Source organism: Panthera pardus, unplaced genomic scaffold (assembly GCF_024362965.1).
Source record: "Panthera pardus isolate Hobbes unplaced genomic scaffold, ASM2436296v1 HiC_scaffold_16, whole genome shotgun sequence".
Classification (NCBI taxonomy): Eukaryota; Metazoa; Chordata; class Mammalia; order Carnivora; family Felidae; genus Panthera; species Panthera pardus.
Genome location: NW_026526721.1, coordinates 89717451 through 89733875, shown reverse-complemented (window position 1 = coordinate 89733875; position 16425 = coordinate 89717451).

Below are 16425 nucleotides of genomic sequence, written 5' to 3'. Positions count from 1 at the left end.
CCCCATGTGATGGTAGATGCTATTTGGTCTCTTTTGTTCCTATAGTTTCTACAATTATGTAAGTGCTTGCAATCAAATTTTTATAAAATATTAACAGGCAATGTATGCCATTATGTCATTGCCATTCATAAATTTTATAATTTTCTCTATTGTAAAATGCTAAATGGAAATATTATGTTTACGTTGTTAAATCACAACAAAACGTTTGTAAATAGTCCTAAACCCATTTCACTTACTTGTCTTCACTTAAAGTATGAACAAGATATGTATTATTTTTTTAATTTAAGAATTACATATTCTCTGGAACATGCAAAAATCAAATTGAGTTGAAATTGACTTTTTATACCTTCCTAGAACTAACAGCTGTAGAGAAGACCATCATCAAAATTAATTTGCAGTATTGTGGCTCTTTGATGCTATAAATGAATGAAATAAATTTAAAAAGCTAATTGAATTTTTAAAGACCACTTGCAAGGCTCAGATCAGGTATTTTTCATATAAAATAAGCAGGGAGTGTCTAAGATAGAAAAGGAATTCAGGATGAAAAATAGTCATGAAAATCTTACAGCTTTAAAAGGCACATTTCTTTTATGGAAGAAAAAAGATTTTGAAGTTGTTAATTAGAATGTGTACTAATCCCATCAAAGTGTGTACTAAAAAGTTTTAAAGTAAAAATATTCACTCCAGGAACTCTAGAAATGGGAGTACGGAGGAATGTATACTTGACACAAATCATTGTAACGTTACCCTCTTGAGTCTGCACTGACAATTATTTTTTTATCTTCTTAAATTCTCCTAAGTGATTCTTTTCCTAGAAGCATGGCAAACTTGATATACTTTTTACCACTGAAAATCACCGACAAGCCTGAATTTAAAAATATAACAAAACTTTTCCTAAATAATCAGAAATGAATCCTCTGCAGCTATAAAGTGAAGAAATCAGCTTCCTCTGTATATAGCTTTGTATATTCCTATAGGCCTTGGAAATTGGGTGATCTTCATATTCAGTTTTGATGGATATGCAAGTTTGTAAAGAGTAAGAGAAAAAAAATGTATGTTCATTACGAAGATAAACCATGAAGAGGAGATGTCCTTCCAAACTGCGACTAAAAGGGCTATAGTGTCAGTAAAAGGATGAACTAGAGTAGTCTAAAGCAAGGGAAAGCCAAAATGGAGAGAAGGAAGTATATTGACATTCAACTTCCAAACAGGTCAAGCAAATAAAACCTCAATATAAAATAAAGTAAGTAGATGGACCTGGAGGGTTTTATGCTAAGTGAAGTAAGTCAGACAAAGAAAGATAGATACCACATGATATCTCTTATATGTAGAATCTAAAAAAACCAAACAAATAAAACAATACAGAAAGACTCACAGAAACAGAAAACCATTGGTAACCAGAAGGGTGAGGGGTGGGGGTAGGATGGGAAAAATAGGAGATTAAGGCATACAAAATTGCAGTCATAAAATAGATGTCATAGATATGTAATGTACAACACAGGGAATATAGTCAATGATACTGTAAAAACTTTGCATGGTGACAATGGTAACAGGATGTATCATGGGGATCGTTTTGTAACATATAAAAATATCAAATTACTATGATGTACATCTGAAGCTAATAAAATATTCTATGTCAATTATACTTCTATAGAATCAATCAATAAAAGAAAGCAAGTAGAAAAAAGACACAGAAAGTTAAACAAATAGGAAGCCTAAAATTTGATGATAGGAGTAAATCCATATATAATAGAAATCACAATAAATATAAAGATATTAAGACTGGCAATAGTAATGAAAATTGTCAGAAAGGATTTAAAAGATTGTTATATACCATTTACGAGTGTGATACCTAATTCATAAGAAAAAATATATATAAAAGACATGAATGGAAAAAACATAAAAGATAAAACAAAATGAAGCTTGCTATAGCCATATTCATATCAGGTGAAATCAGTACCAAAAGATAAGCTAAATAAATAAGGGATCTGAGTAAGCAATGGAACATAGGTAAGCCAAGAGCAAGCTGAATTGCACAAAGAAAACTTTTCATAAGCTTAACATACTTGCTAGAATCTGACCACAAATTTGTGCCTTTGCTTATATGTTGCTAAGACAAACAGGGAAATAACAAGTGTTCGTAAGACAGAAACAAACTTACTCTCGGGAAGCACTAGTTTTCTCTGATTTTGAGAATAGAAAAAAATGTTTGATAATGCTATTGCAATATGCTCAAAGCATATCAAATTATATTCACAATTCAGCATAATGTGGTAGCTAATCAACTTTTTTTGTGGTTTTCTGTAAAGGATAGGATATAACAGTGGTTCTCATAAAATCATGGATATTCCTAACAAAAAAATCCCAGAGAGCCTATGGTTGCATTCCTATGCTGGGTGTTCTACAGGGCATTGCTCCGCACAGTGTAATGGGTGATAAAATGGAGGAGGAAAATATTATTTAGGTACAGATTTTAAAAATCTATATTTAGGTAAGTTTTTAAGTTTACTAATATTTAGGATAAGGATTATCAGCAATACCCTCATGTTAATCATACTTCATATGGTAACATATAAAGATATTCTGAGAGAAGAGTGCAGGGTCCTTTGCATAAACAGAGCTGACATTAATCTCTTTCAGCAAATAGTGAAATGGCACATCTTTACACGGTTGATAGCTGTTTACATAGATCTATAGATTATATTATTTTAACTAAAATTATATTATCTTAACTAAATCTAATGACATTTTAACTAAAATTATATTATTTTAACTGTATCTCACTGAAGTTTATATTGCACCCAACCTAAACATTTGGGGAAAATATTAAATGGCATAACCCAATACATAACATTCAAAAATGGTTATAGAAAGTAGCTTAATAAGCTTGGGAAAAAGAGTAAAAAAAGTAAATCTAGTGATTACATATTGAATAACTCCTGATATGATAAAACATGTGCTGTTATTTATCAAACATAATGAGTGAAGCCTGTGCCAGTTTATTGGAAGATTGTTATAAGTTGCCAATGAACACCTTCCTCATGAATCCCTTCCCCCCAAATGGTTCATTCTACAAATATCCTGGATCCCTGAAGAGAGAGCTTGTTTGTGTTTTCCTGATACCACTTCCAGTTTTCATCTTACCATTCCAAATTTCCTTTTATGTCCTTCTTATTTTCTGTGAAGGGAGATTCCACTTTGGATGACACATTTTGTAATGTGTAATGTCAAACCACTGGCTTCTGTGCATGTAGACACTGCTATAATTTGAACCAACAACATACTTATCACTAAAAAACCATACAACTAAAATGGTGAAGGGTTTTTATTTTATGAAGATTGACTTAGTATGACAACATGTATTCCCAAGTAAACCCTTTAGCAGATTGCAGATGCCAGATGATCTCCTAGATTAAATCAATCTAGGACTTTCTAAATACATTACAAAATATACTTAATTTCTTTTGCCAGCTTCCATAGCAAACTTGATTAAGTGATTATCTAATATTTGCCCCCACCTATACTTGCCTTGCTTACCATCAGATTGAAGAAGTATATAATAGGGACTTAGAAATTTTTTGTTGAGTAAATAAGTTGATTACTTAATATTATTTGCCATTCTCTGGTAATGCCTTCAATCTATCAATATCCATTTAGAATTTTGAATCCTAGTATTTAATATAATAGTACAGATATTTAGTGATTCAACAAGTTTATATGTTATACTATGCCAACTTAAGGCCTAATGCTTGGTTTATAGATTTGTTGTGCCTTCAATAAAGAAAGAAAATTTGTCACCAAAATAAAAAAATGTATTTGTAGAGATAATGTATCTTACCTTCAACCTGCAGTCAACCAAAATCAATAACTATTTTTTCTTCTTACAAACTTTGAGTCATATTTTTCTCTTTGGATCTTAATGTATTTTTCAAATATAAATATTATTTTTATTGTGATATTTTAAATATATTTTAAAATTGTCTAGCTTTATTGGATTTTTTGCTAAATTTTTGATATTTTTAATATTACAACTTTTGATTCATTTGGAATCTAGTATTGTCATCCAAAATATAAACTCTTTCTCAGCTTTGTGACATTTGAAATACTTGGTATCAAGGTCTTTATTCACATCAAAAATATGTGTTGAACAGGTCGAAACTGAGGGAAGATTATACAGTGAGTGGTAAAAGTCACTTTCCAGTTAGCCATCTGTCCATTGTTTAGCAATACTTGAACACAGGAGTCTGGCAATTACAAATATACCTAATGTCACACTCATTCCATCTACCTTTACCCATGTTATTCATAAGCATATTGGGAGATAAATTGATAACTATATTTCTAGATTCCAAAATTGGAATCTTTTAAAATAATTTTTTAAGTTTTATTTATTTTCGTGAAAGAGAGAGAGAGAGAGAGAGAGAATGATGGGGGAGGAGCAGAGAGGGAGACAATCTGAAGCAGGCTCCAGGCTCTGAGATGTCAGCACAGAGCCCAACTCGGGGCCTGAACCCGTGAACCACGAGGTCATGACCTGAACCAAAGTTGGACGCTTAATCGACTGAGCCACCCAGGCGCTCCCAGAATCAGAATCTTAAAAACTAGTTACTAAAGTTAAGTAGGAGAGTGCTGCATGATTCCATCATTGAGACATTTTGATAAATAACTTGATAAACTACTGATGACAACAGTGTGAACAGCATCCTCTTGTATGAACATATCAAATCAGTAATTATGAGAGAAGATAATATTTACTGTTAAAGTAGTAAAATGTATATAACATAATAAATATATTTGTACTTATGTCTGCATAGCTTCTTATAAATATATTTTTCTCAACAAACATTTTGTCTCATACATCCCTATCTATATTATAGTAAAAATAATTTATTCAGTAAAAGGAACTGTCTTTGGTTGACTCTACACTGACTATATACAAAAATACACTTTCTTTATAATTTTAAGAAGTATATTTGGAGAAAACCTTATGATACTGCTTTATTAAAAAATTCTTTATTAGATAGCTTCAATGACTCAAATGTGTGTGTGTGTTTGATAGCTCTCCAATTTTTCCTCTTCCTGATTTTATAGTTAAAATTGCATCTTCAAAAAAGTTTTTCAACCCTCTGCCCTCATATTCCTGGAATCTTATGCTTGGAATTATAAAAATATTTTTTCATGCTTATCGTTCTACTGTCCAGAGCACATGACTGACTTTTTCCCAGAGGGTCACTGGAAGCACTGTTCTATAGTTAAACACAGCAATTTCACTTGTTCTTTACAACATCATTGAATATCTCTTCTGGGGTGGCTAACTGCATCTTTTAGTTGGTTCCAGCAACCAACAAACCAGATTGCAAGCACATCAGCCGAGGCTAGAAGGGAAGTTATTGTTGGAATCAATTTGTCTGGTTTAATGCTTATTTTCAAAGCTGACATTTCAGATACTTATGAAACTACTACCTTACTCCTGTCTCTTCTCTCCCCCTGCCCCAGTTCTCATGTTAGATCTTAATGCTATTTTGGTTTCAGTTAAAGAAAGTTCATTGTTCATAAAATCTCTTACATGTTGGACAAATTGTTATATTATACTGTGGTAAATGGATAAAGCTTAAGTAAATGTTCTATCTTTGGTATGCTTTTGGTCTCATTTAAATAGAAGGGGATAATCCAATTATCCTTGTCAAGTCCAGAACTCTTTCTTAGGGCTGAAGTTTATTTATACATTGGTTCATTGTTTTCTTGTGCTACGTGTATGTTAAATATCAGAAAATGCCAGAAACACTTAGGATGCATAGTAACTAATTACAATAATAAAAGTAACAGACAAATAAGTATCTTAGGTATCCGTGATGAAGGGGGAAATGGTAATCAAGATATACGAATGAGATGAATGATCATTCTCTTATGGAAAAGATGAATTTTCATTTCTAGCAAGTGGAGAGAATATGCCTATTGAGAAATAGGCATTATTTAAATTTAAATAAGAAAAATCAAATATACAAAATTGAGTGTGAGGAATATTTGTTTTTATCAGATAATGAACTAGAGCTTGGTGATGAGAATAATAATGATTTTGTTACTGATGCAAAGAAAATAAAAGTAGTTGAAAAGAGGCCCGTCAAATGACTTCCAAGTGAAAGGAAGAATCCCTAAGTTCTTAAGGAGAAAAATCCTCAGTTTTCCTACTGAGGATAAAAGAAATGAATGGAACCTCTAACAATGTCTTGAGAGAAAGATTGATATTTAAAAAGTTTTATTATTATTGGCATCAGATATAGAACTGGTGTGATTAAGGAATTCCATTATAATTTTAGTTTAAATCTCTCATACTAATCTCAAATATGGACCATAGTAATAAATCATGAGAGTTTCAAAAAAGCTTGTTAAATGAACCAGTTGCTAATATTTTATTCTTCAATGCGTCTACTAATCTTTTTGAAAAATTTGTTGGATGTATATCTAATTTACTTAAACTGTGAATTCTTAAATCTAAGAAAATGTTCTAAGTTAGCATACATTTTAAAGTGAACATACACTATTTAAAAAGAAAATAAAAATTCAAAATATACAATGTATGCATAAATATGAGTAAAAACAAACATCAAGTGTGTGCAGAGATAGAAAAGAGACAATTTTCCTCCTCTCCTTGAGGAAGATAGCAGAAATGATTTCTATTTATATGCACTGAAATCATGCTATTGTTTCACTCTGTTTATAAAAGATGGGCAGTGAGAAAATGAATCAGACATTTTCTTAAATTTTAAGAAAGTGAACATTAAATTTTTGCAGACAGATAGCTAAGATTTCAAGGCTAATGCTATCATCAGAATATTGAAGAGTATGGAAGATAAAAACTAGTCTTTCAAGGCCCAATTTTGTTAAGTTCTGGAACAACTTCCAGTCCATTTCGACTATTGATTAGCCTATTGTTTAGGTTTAAGCAAAAGCCAGGAGACCACTGTCTAAGCTTTTGAGAAGAGATGGGTATGGAGTGTGGCCTCCAGGGAGTGTGGCCCAGCCAGCTGGCCTGCTCCTTTACTCAAAGTCAAGTTCAGAGTTAAGGCATAATCCTCCCTTGGAAGCAGAGCTCCAAGTCAGACCTCCTGTTTAAGGAAGACATGGTGGTGGGGAAAACTTACCCATAGAGGAGAGGAGAAAATTTACTGCAGCTCTCAATTTTAAAATCCTAGGCCTTTCTTGCTAAGAAATAAATGGGCAAAATTTGCTCTTTGAGGAAAACCTACAGAACAAATGAGAAGGATTGTAATGACCAAAAGAGTAACTACAGGAGAGGATGAAGATGTACATGAAGGGACATTGAAAATAAAATAAAGTATTTAAATTCATGTTGTCAGAAAGATAATGCTTTTAGAAGTAAAAATACTGATGAATTGAAAAGTCAAAAATAATGCCTTGGAAGATCAAATTGAGACAATCTCCAGACTACAAATTGAAAAGAAAAGAAAAAAAAATGGAGACCCTGGCTGGTTCAGTTAGTAGAACATGCAACTCTTGTTCTGGAGGTTGTGAGCTCAAACCCCACACTGGGGGTAAAGTTCATCTTAAAATAAATAAATAAATAAATAAATAAATAAATAAATAAATAAATAAATAAAAAAGAAACTGAAGGTATGAAAAGTAAAAATTCAGTGGCACAGAGAGTAAATTCAGAAAGTCTAACAAGTTCTAAAAAAGTGTCAAGAATTTAAAGAAAATTGAGATTTAGCAATAATCAAGAATTTACTGAAAGAAAAACTCCTGATCTCTGTGTAGAGAATTTCTATTGTTCAAAATGCATGGGCCCTCCAAATGCCAAGCGTTTCTTGGAGCTCACGGTATAGCCATACATGAAACATACCATAACCTAAGAAAAGTCCTTTTGAAATTTCAGAAAAACAAGGAAAGAAATTCTCTAAACCATCTGGTGGGGAAAGCACACTGGTATCAGAAAAACTGTGCAACAAAGACTTTAGAGGTCTGAGGTCACAAGGAGATTTGTGGGAAACCAGAAATAGAGATGCCAGAAGCCATAGTTGACACTAAGAGATCATTTTCCATATCTAGGGATAAAACTGAAATAGATGGACCCCAAATATTTGTCATACTGATTTGGTAAATTCTTCCAGGTTGTGTTTGAGCTTTGCCTGTGCTAAGTGCATGAAGATTCTCACTGTGCTTTCCTTCAAAAGGTGCTAACAAATAATGCTTCCAAAACATATTGAAGTTTTTCTTCCGTACGTGAGATGCAGAAAGAATCCTTAGCTGATATTCAAGATCCTCCATGAATTGACTTCTTTTTATCCTTCCAAGTTGTTAAGATTTTAAAATATTCAGGTTTCAAAGTGTGTCACACTCTAATTCCTCAACATCTTCATGCATGCCCCCATGAGACCCCCTTCTCATAGTTTAACATTCATTTTAAATGTCATCTTCCCTAAGACTCCTATAATGATGCTAGTTTAAGTTAAGTGCTATCCTCTATGCTTCCATAACATGTGGTTTATGTTTCTATCCCAAGACAAGAAGCACTATTTAGGATCATTTGAGGGCAATGTGTGCCTTGTACATTTCTGCAATTACAGTAATTGGCAAATTTCTTGGACCTTAAAGATTCTGAAAAAGTGCTTACTGAGTGAATCAATAAGGTCTATTATTTGGAGCTGATGGATAATTCAGAAAATGTGTTTTAAATATCAGATTCTTGAGCTACTCTTTATTCAGTTGAGATCTTTCCATATTCTACAATATTTGGAAGAAGTTTACTTGGGAGGTGAAGAAAATAAACACACATTAAAAAGGTAGTGATTGAATTCATGTTACATAACATTTAGTTACATAATGTTTAAACTTAGCATAACAATATATGATGAGAAATGGATCTTTTTTGGGTTCTGATACCAATATCCAGTTTTGCCTCAAATGGGAACTATTGACAACACTTAGCTCTGTTTCTGGTCTAATTTGGATTCTTCTTCAGGTTTGATTGATCCTCTACTACACAAACTGTAATTTTTCTGTTCCACCAGATCGGCATTGGTGGTTTCAAAGGGTCTTATTTTCAGTTGCAGACCTTTCTCCTTTAACAACGAAATTACTTTGGCCTAAAAAGTTAATTGATTTTTACAAAGGTTAGCATCTTCCAATAATGCAAATTTTTGACTGAGAATCAAGCTTAATTCCATAAGTTCACACCTCTGTGTTTTCTGGGTTTTGTGAGAGAGCCAGTTAGCCCAGGTCTCACAGTTTAGATATTTAATTTTATATTTAATACAAACCTTCTAAGAATCTAGTGGATAACAACATTCTGTTGTACTTGTTGTGTGTGTGTGTGTGTGTGTGTGTGTATTAAATGCATGATTATATTAAATGCAAACATTTAAAATATTCCATGAGTTTTATATACCTTTTTTATTATGTCTTTATTTTTTAAACTACCAGGAAGTTCTAAGAATTGAACATGTACATGTTTTCTCAACATGAAGAGGCCCTCTATGGTACTGTATTTGTACTTTCTGCCTAAAGCTATATGATCTGCTACTTTAAAAGAAAGAGAAGGTTATATTCCACCCAGTTAAGTGGAAAATATGACTTCCTATATGGATTTGACTTGAAAAATTTGCCATTGGATAGTGTTACTACATCCCCTGAAAACACTCCCATTTCGGGAGTGACTAACCGAAAGTTTCCTTGCTTGATCAATTTGTACTCACAATGTGTGTGGCCATCAAAAGTAGAATTGTTAGCATCCCTTTTGCTTACTTGTCTGTACACTAAAAAACAGAAAGTAAATGTTGGAAAGAAATTAATGAAGCCCAGCATAGATGGCTTAATTGTTCCAGTTGGAGTTTTCATATATATAATTTGTCACAGAAAAATTCAGGAAATGAAGTAAGTAAAAAGAAAACTTACACCTACACATCCAATTACAATTTAACACCACTGGGTCCAATCTAGTCTTCCCCTTTCCATATTGTATCTTTCTTCTCTGCTTGGTGCCCTCTATAACCAGAAGTCATTTTCCTTGTTACTGCCACCATACAGGCCAAGTTCTTCCCAGCCTCCAATCCACTTCAAAGGCCAACCAAGGAGGTAGTCCGTTTTTTAAAATTTACTTTGATAGACTCTTACATGCTATATTCCCCCCAATTCTGGCATACTTGATAATGTTTGTTGCCTTTTAATCAAAGGAAGTTAGATGGGTATAAATTTCTTGAGTTTTTTTCCTTTTTGCATTAAAACTTCTTACACAATGGTTCAATAATTATGTTTCTTGCCTTCCCTCCTTCCCTGTTGCTCATTAGATTACTTACAGGCTTCTTCATTCCTGAAGTTCAGTTCAATTTCACCATGGTGTGTCTTATATTTGATTACTATGTGTATTTTTTTGCCCTTCAAATTAAAGTTTTTATTTCAGGAAACTTTTCTTCTATTTCATTTTGAGTATATGTATTTTATTGTTTCATTTTTTCTTTTTTCTTTTTCAGAAACAATTATGTATGTGTTAGAATTCATTTACCTGTCTTTCTTATTTATCATTGGGTAATTTTTTTGTATTGGCATTCTTTGTCTCTTAATACTTGGATGGTTTCCTCAGGCTGATTCTTTATTGCTTTGACTATCATTTGTATTCTTCTGTGTAGTTTTTGTTGCTTCTGAGATGACTATTTTGTTTTCCATCCCTTTCCTGAGCTACTGAGTCCCATCAGCTTATTTTTCTCCTTGTTTTTTTTTTTTTTTTTTTTGCTATCTTTTGTGGTTTATTTAATTGCTTTCTTTTTTCCTCTATTCTTTCAGTCTCCCTGTTGTGTTTGAGGATGATTTGTATTTCTTTTCAGTTTTCTATGGTAAAATTAATAACTCATATTTATTGAACTCTGTAGATGTTCCAGAAATAGGTGTTAGATGTTAAAATAGATTTTCATCCTTGGGTTTTAAAGGGAAGAGTTATTTTCTGAAGCGAAATTCTGTAGGACTGACCTCAAAATGTACACGAGGTTGAAAGTGTCAAAACCAGCCAACGGTATTGTAATAGTGGTGCATGGTGGCAGATGGTGGCTACACTTGTGGTGAGTATAGCATAACATATGGAGACATTGAATCACTGTGATGTACACCTGAAACTAATTCAACGTGTGTCAACTATACTAAAAATTTTTTAATTTTTTTAACTTTTTTTTATTTTTGAGACAGAGAGAGACAGAGCATGAACGGGGGAGGGCCAGAGAGAGGGAGACACAGAATCCGAAACAGGCTCCAGGCTCTGGGCTGTCAGCACAGAGCCCGACGCGGGGCTCGAACGCACGGACCACAAGATCATGACCTGAGCCGAAGTCGGCTGCTTAACTGACTGAGCCACCCAGGTGCCCCAACTACTAAAAAATTTTAAAGAAAACCTAATATAAAAGAAGATTTTCTAAATGTGAGAGCTGTCTACAGAAATAAGCCTGCTCCTTGGATATTGTGAGTTCAAACAGAGATGACTGTTTGAATGGATGTTTTAGTTTTGGCATTAGTTGGTTAATTGATAGGCTATAGTAGATTGCCCTTAAAGTTTATTCTGATGCCAAAAGTCTATAACAAATTGTGGCACTCTATCTAGTTTATCAGCACTGAAGGGAAGTTTGGGGACAAGCAAACAATATGCTGCAATATGTATAATCAAACTAAATCACCTGTTAAAGATTTTCTACCATGCAGAGTATAGAAAATAATTCTGAAAAAAAAAAAACAACTTTGGAACAGCAATTGATCAGCTGATTTATTTATCAAAATTTAGGATAAGTAGTTAAAGAATGGTAGAAATCAGTGCAAGGAATTACCATCTGAAGATGATGTTAGTTATCTATTACTGCATGAAAAGTTTCCCATGAATTTAGTGAGATTTACCACAGTTAGCATGGTTTAAAACAATAAACATTTGTTATCTCACAGTTTATGTGGTTAAAAAATTTGTGAGTGGTTTAGCTAGTTGGTTCTTAGTTACAGGTCTCTTATGAAATTTTAGTCAAGATGTCATCTGAGCTACAGTCATCTGCAGACCCAACTGAGGCTGAATCAGCTACTTCCAGAATGGCCCACTCATGTGGCTATTGGAATAGGTTTTACTTCTTTGCTGACTGCTGGCAGGAGGCATCAGTTCTTCACTATGAGGCTGTCTCCATATGCCTGATTGAATATCCTTATGACATGGCTCTTAGATTTTCCCAGAAGAGCAAACTAAGAGAGGAGGTCAAGGAAGAAGCCATAGTGATTTTTATGACTTAGTCTCAGAAGTCATACATGTTCACTTCTGCCATATTAGATTTCTTGGAGTTGAGTCACTAAGTCCAACACATTCTCAAAGGAACAGGAGAGGATATTCTCCACTAATTGTGATAAGAAATGGCAATATTTCCTTTTTTAAAGTTTATTTATTTATTTTGAGAAAGAAAAAAGGGAGAGAGTGAGGTAGTGGCAGAGAGAGGGAGAGACAGAATCCCAAGCAAGAGATAGGGCTTGAACTCACAAACTGTGAGATCATGACCTTAGCCAAGATCAACAGTTGGACACAGTTAACTGACTGAGTCACCCAGGCACCCTCAAAATGGCAATATTTCTATTTATAGCTCCCATGATGCTACCATAGTTCAATAACAGAAACATAGTCTATAATTCAATTGTCTACCAGTGTTGACATCATCCAATTCTTTAGTATGTTAAAATTTTAGTTCATATCTATTCAAAGACTTAAGAATACTTATTATTTGAATTATTTGAATACATAAAATTTTTGAAACAATGTATTTAAAAACAGGATAAAATATATAACATTTATTTTTATTCAAAAGATGCTATCACTTAATGAAAACTCTGGAATACAAATTTAAAGAGGGATTGGATCAATTTAGCTAAACTTCCCAATCCCTGATTCCTGAGTTTCAAGGTAGAAACTCATTACAGTAACTAGCCTGACCAGTACACTTAAAAATAATCCACAAGGAGGGGCATCTGGGTGGCTCAGTTGGTTAAACATCCAACTTCAGCTCATGTCATGATCTCATGGTTCATGGGTTCAAGCCCTGTGTCGGGTTCTGTGCTGACAGCGCAAAGCCTGGAGCCTGCTTCAGATTCTGTGTCTCCCTGTCTCTCTGCCCTTGCCCCACTCATGCTCTTTCTCTCTGTGTCTCTCAAAAATAAATAAAACATTAAAAATAAATCAATAAAACAATAACAATCCACGGGGAGAGGAGAGTCTAAACTAGTGATTCAGGCTAACGTGTTACCCTAACCATTTGTTGGGAGTGGTTTAGTTCTTTAGAGCTCAACCTACCTCTTATTGTTTTCTTTGGGGAACAGTGAAAAACAGATCATAATCTAAGAGAATTGGGAAGGCAATCCCCAGGTTGGGGAACCTTTGAGTTGAAGCATTGATACAGATCACTAGGGAGGTTTGTTGTAGATTATAAAAAAGACTATGGGACCAGAGCAGTTCCGTGTTTCTGTAGTCTTATATGGTCATGAGAAATGATTCAAGTAGAAGGCTTTCTGGCTGGCTTTTAGAAACGGGACTCTACCCTCACCTTTGGGTGGTGTGAGCATCGATATGGGAGGAGTGAGTGAAGAGAGATACTGGAATTCTTACAATCAATTACAGTGGATTCTTAAGCATTAGAAATATAAGTAATGAGAGCATATTTACCATCTACATTGATGAAGTATGTACTTATAGTATTACATTTTGAAAGACTGTCAGGTAATACGATATGTAAATTCTAAGGTGAACACTGCTTTAATGGGTTAAAATTTTTTTTTTTCAAGATAAAAATAAAAATTTACCAAAAAAAAGTGTGAGGAAAACAGTTTTTGATAAATACAGCTGACTTTTTTCTTGTGCTAATTGTGTGTTGTCCTTACTCGTATTTTAGGTGAGGAAGAGATTTAACATCTGTTTTCTTCTTTATGTATACTTAAAGGTCTGCATGAGGCCTGTCATGAAAACTTGAAGAAGGTAGTCGGTTATAATTTAAAACTCAAGTATAAGGAAAAAGGGAGAAATTACAATTAAGAAAATCACTTCAAGTCACTATGGAGCCTATTCCTAATAACTATGTAACTGGTGTAACCTCTGAATTTCCTATTTATTTTTCCACATTATTGCAGGAGGTCTCCAACATTAGGCAAACCTGCACCTGAATGAAATTGCTGAATCAGTTATACTGTTTTAAGAGCACGTCTAGTGAATTGAACAACTGCCAAATCATTTTAGTTCCTAAGAAAAACCATAAATATTCATCTTAGAAGAAGTCTTTGCACACAAACTAAGTTGGAGAATTTAGGTCATTACCTGATATTTCAGGCCAGAAAAGAAAATAAAGTAGATTTTTCACCTGAGATATTCAGGTAATATAAACCAAGGGAAATGTTTTCTCTTGAATTATGCTGATATTTTCTTTCATCTTCTATTTCAGTTCAGGTTAATTCAACTAATATCTTTCTAGTGTATAAGGCATTTCACTAGAAGTTGTTGAGATATGGAAATAAGTAAGACTCAATCTTTGCCCAGGAAAATATGGGATCAGGGATGGAGCAGAAATGGCTACCATTTGTTGGACGCATACCACATATCTGTAGTTCTGTTAGTGACCTTTTTATCTTCTTAAAACAATTTCTGCCACCTCTTAAAAGCTTTTAAGTATCACTTTCCTCTTCTATAGCATAAATCAGAGAATGTAACTGAACTAAGCAACCCACATATCTTACAAGTGAGTAAGCTTGGATTAGAATTCACATCACTCAAATTCCAGAACTGGCAATAAACAATTATCCACTGGTGAACAAATGTATCATATGTGAATGCATCTGTAAGAGCAGAAATTCATTGGACAGATATTCAGTTAGAATTCATAATCTCAACTCTCCTAACTTAAGGAATTTATTAACAATATAGGTAATATAGAGTCATTATATGACAATATCATTACTATTGTTTGTTTTAATGATACACCAGAGTTATATGTAATTCCCTGACCTTGAAAGACATTTTGTCTACATTCCCGTTTTATTTACATTCCACATGGGTACTGAACACTGTAACAAATCAGTTAGTTTGGATAAGTAAAGTTTAGAGAGTTTAAGTAGGGTTTGTGGGTCAAATGACAAATTCTGGAGACTCCCACCTGAGTTATGTACAAAAATATCTTGATAAACTAACAAATACATATGAAGGAGTGGGCCAAATGGATCTAACCACATCTTATCCTCTGCCCTGCTGTAACCATGTATAGTGTTGTGCAGTCAGTTTTAAGCCAATTAGTTATTGGAGCCCAATTCAAATAATTATTTGGTTTTGAACTCCTTAAGTTTAATTCTGACTAGGTTTTATCACGAAATCAAGGCATTATAAAGAATCACTGCTATAAAAAAATATAGAGATAAGACAGACAGCCTCCTGAATTTGATTCAAAATATTCTCCATCCAAATGTGAATAATTTATCTCATCATGGGGTCCAATGAAATTACTATTTTTTTATTTTTTTATTTTAGAATTTTTTTTAAAAAAATTAACGTTTATTTATTATTGAGAGACAGAGAGACACAGAGCATGAGCAGGGGAGAGGTCGAGAGATGGAGAGACACAGAATCTGAAGCAGGCTCCAGGCTCTGAGCAAGCTGTCAGCACAGAGCCCGATGCGGGGCTTGAACTCATGAATTCTGAGATCATGACCTGAGCCGAAGTTGGACGCTTAACTGACTGAGCCACCCACGCGCCCCACCAATGAAATTATTTATGCAACCCACACATATAAGGATAACTCTTCCTGTAGTCTATGACTCAAAGACTTGCATGTTGCTGATTGATATAAACTGTTGAACTCTTTTGTTGTTCTCCTCATCTCCAAAAAGCTCTGGGTATAGATTAAGCATAGCTCTTTGTATGTGTATCTTTATTACGTAAAGAAAATCAGTCACAGCATGATTCCCTAAAAAGTCTGCTGTCCTTAAGATATAGAACAGTTTTTGATGGAAACAGTGCTTTTATTCTGAAAAACTTTAGTAGGAAACAAACAGTGCCAAAGTAGCAACTATGTATAACATAAGCAGGAAAAGAATAATACTGAACCAATGCACTGTAAAACATTAGCATCACAGGTTTATACAACATACTGTGGTGTAAATCACTATTTTGGTGGTATAGATCTTCCATCTCTATTGTCTGTGGCCCTCTGGGACTTCAGGTATTCATCAAAGCTCAGTTACCCTGTTTCCATAGTGCTCAAATTGTCTGTAGGTACATAGCTGTCCACCTAGAATACATTCCGTAGTCTCACCTGAACTTAGATGTGACTGTGTAATAAAGCTCAAGAATAGGATATGAGTGAGTGTGTCATGTACCCCTTGGGATCTGGGCCTTTAGATGGAAGATACTTTTATAATATACTCTT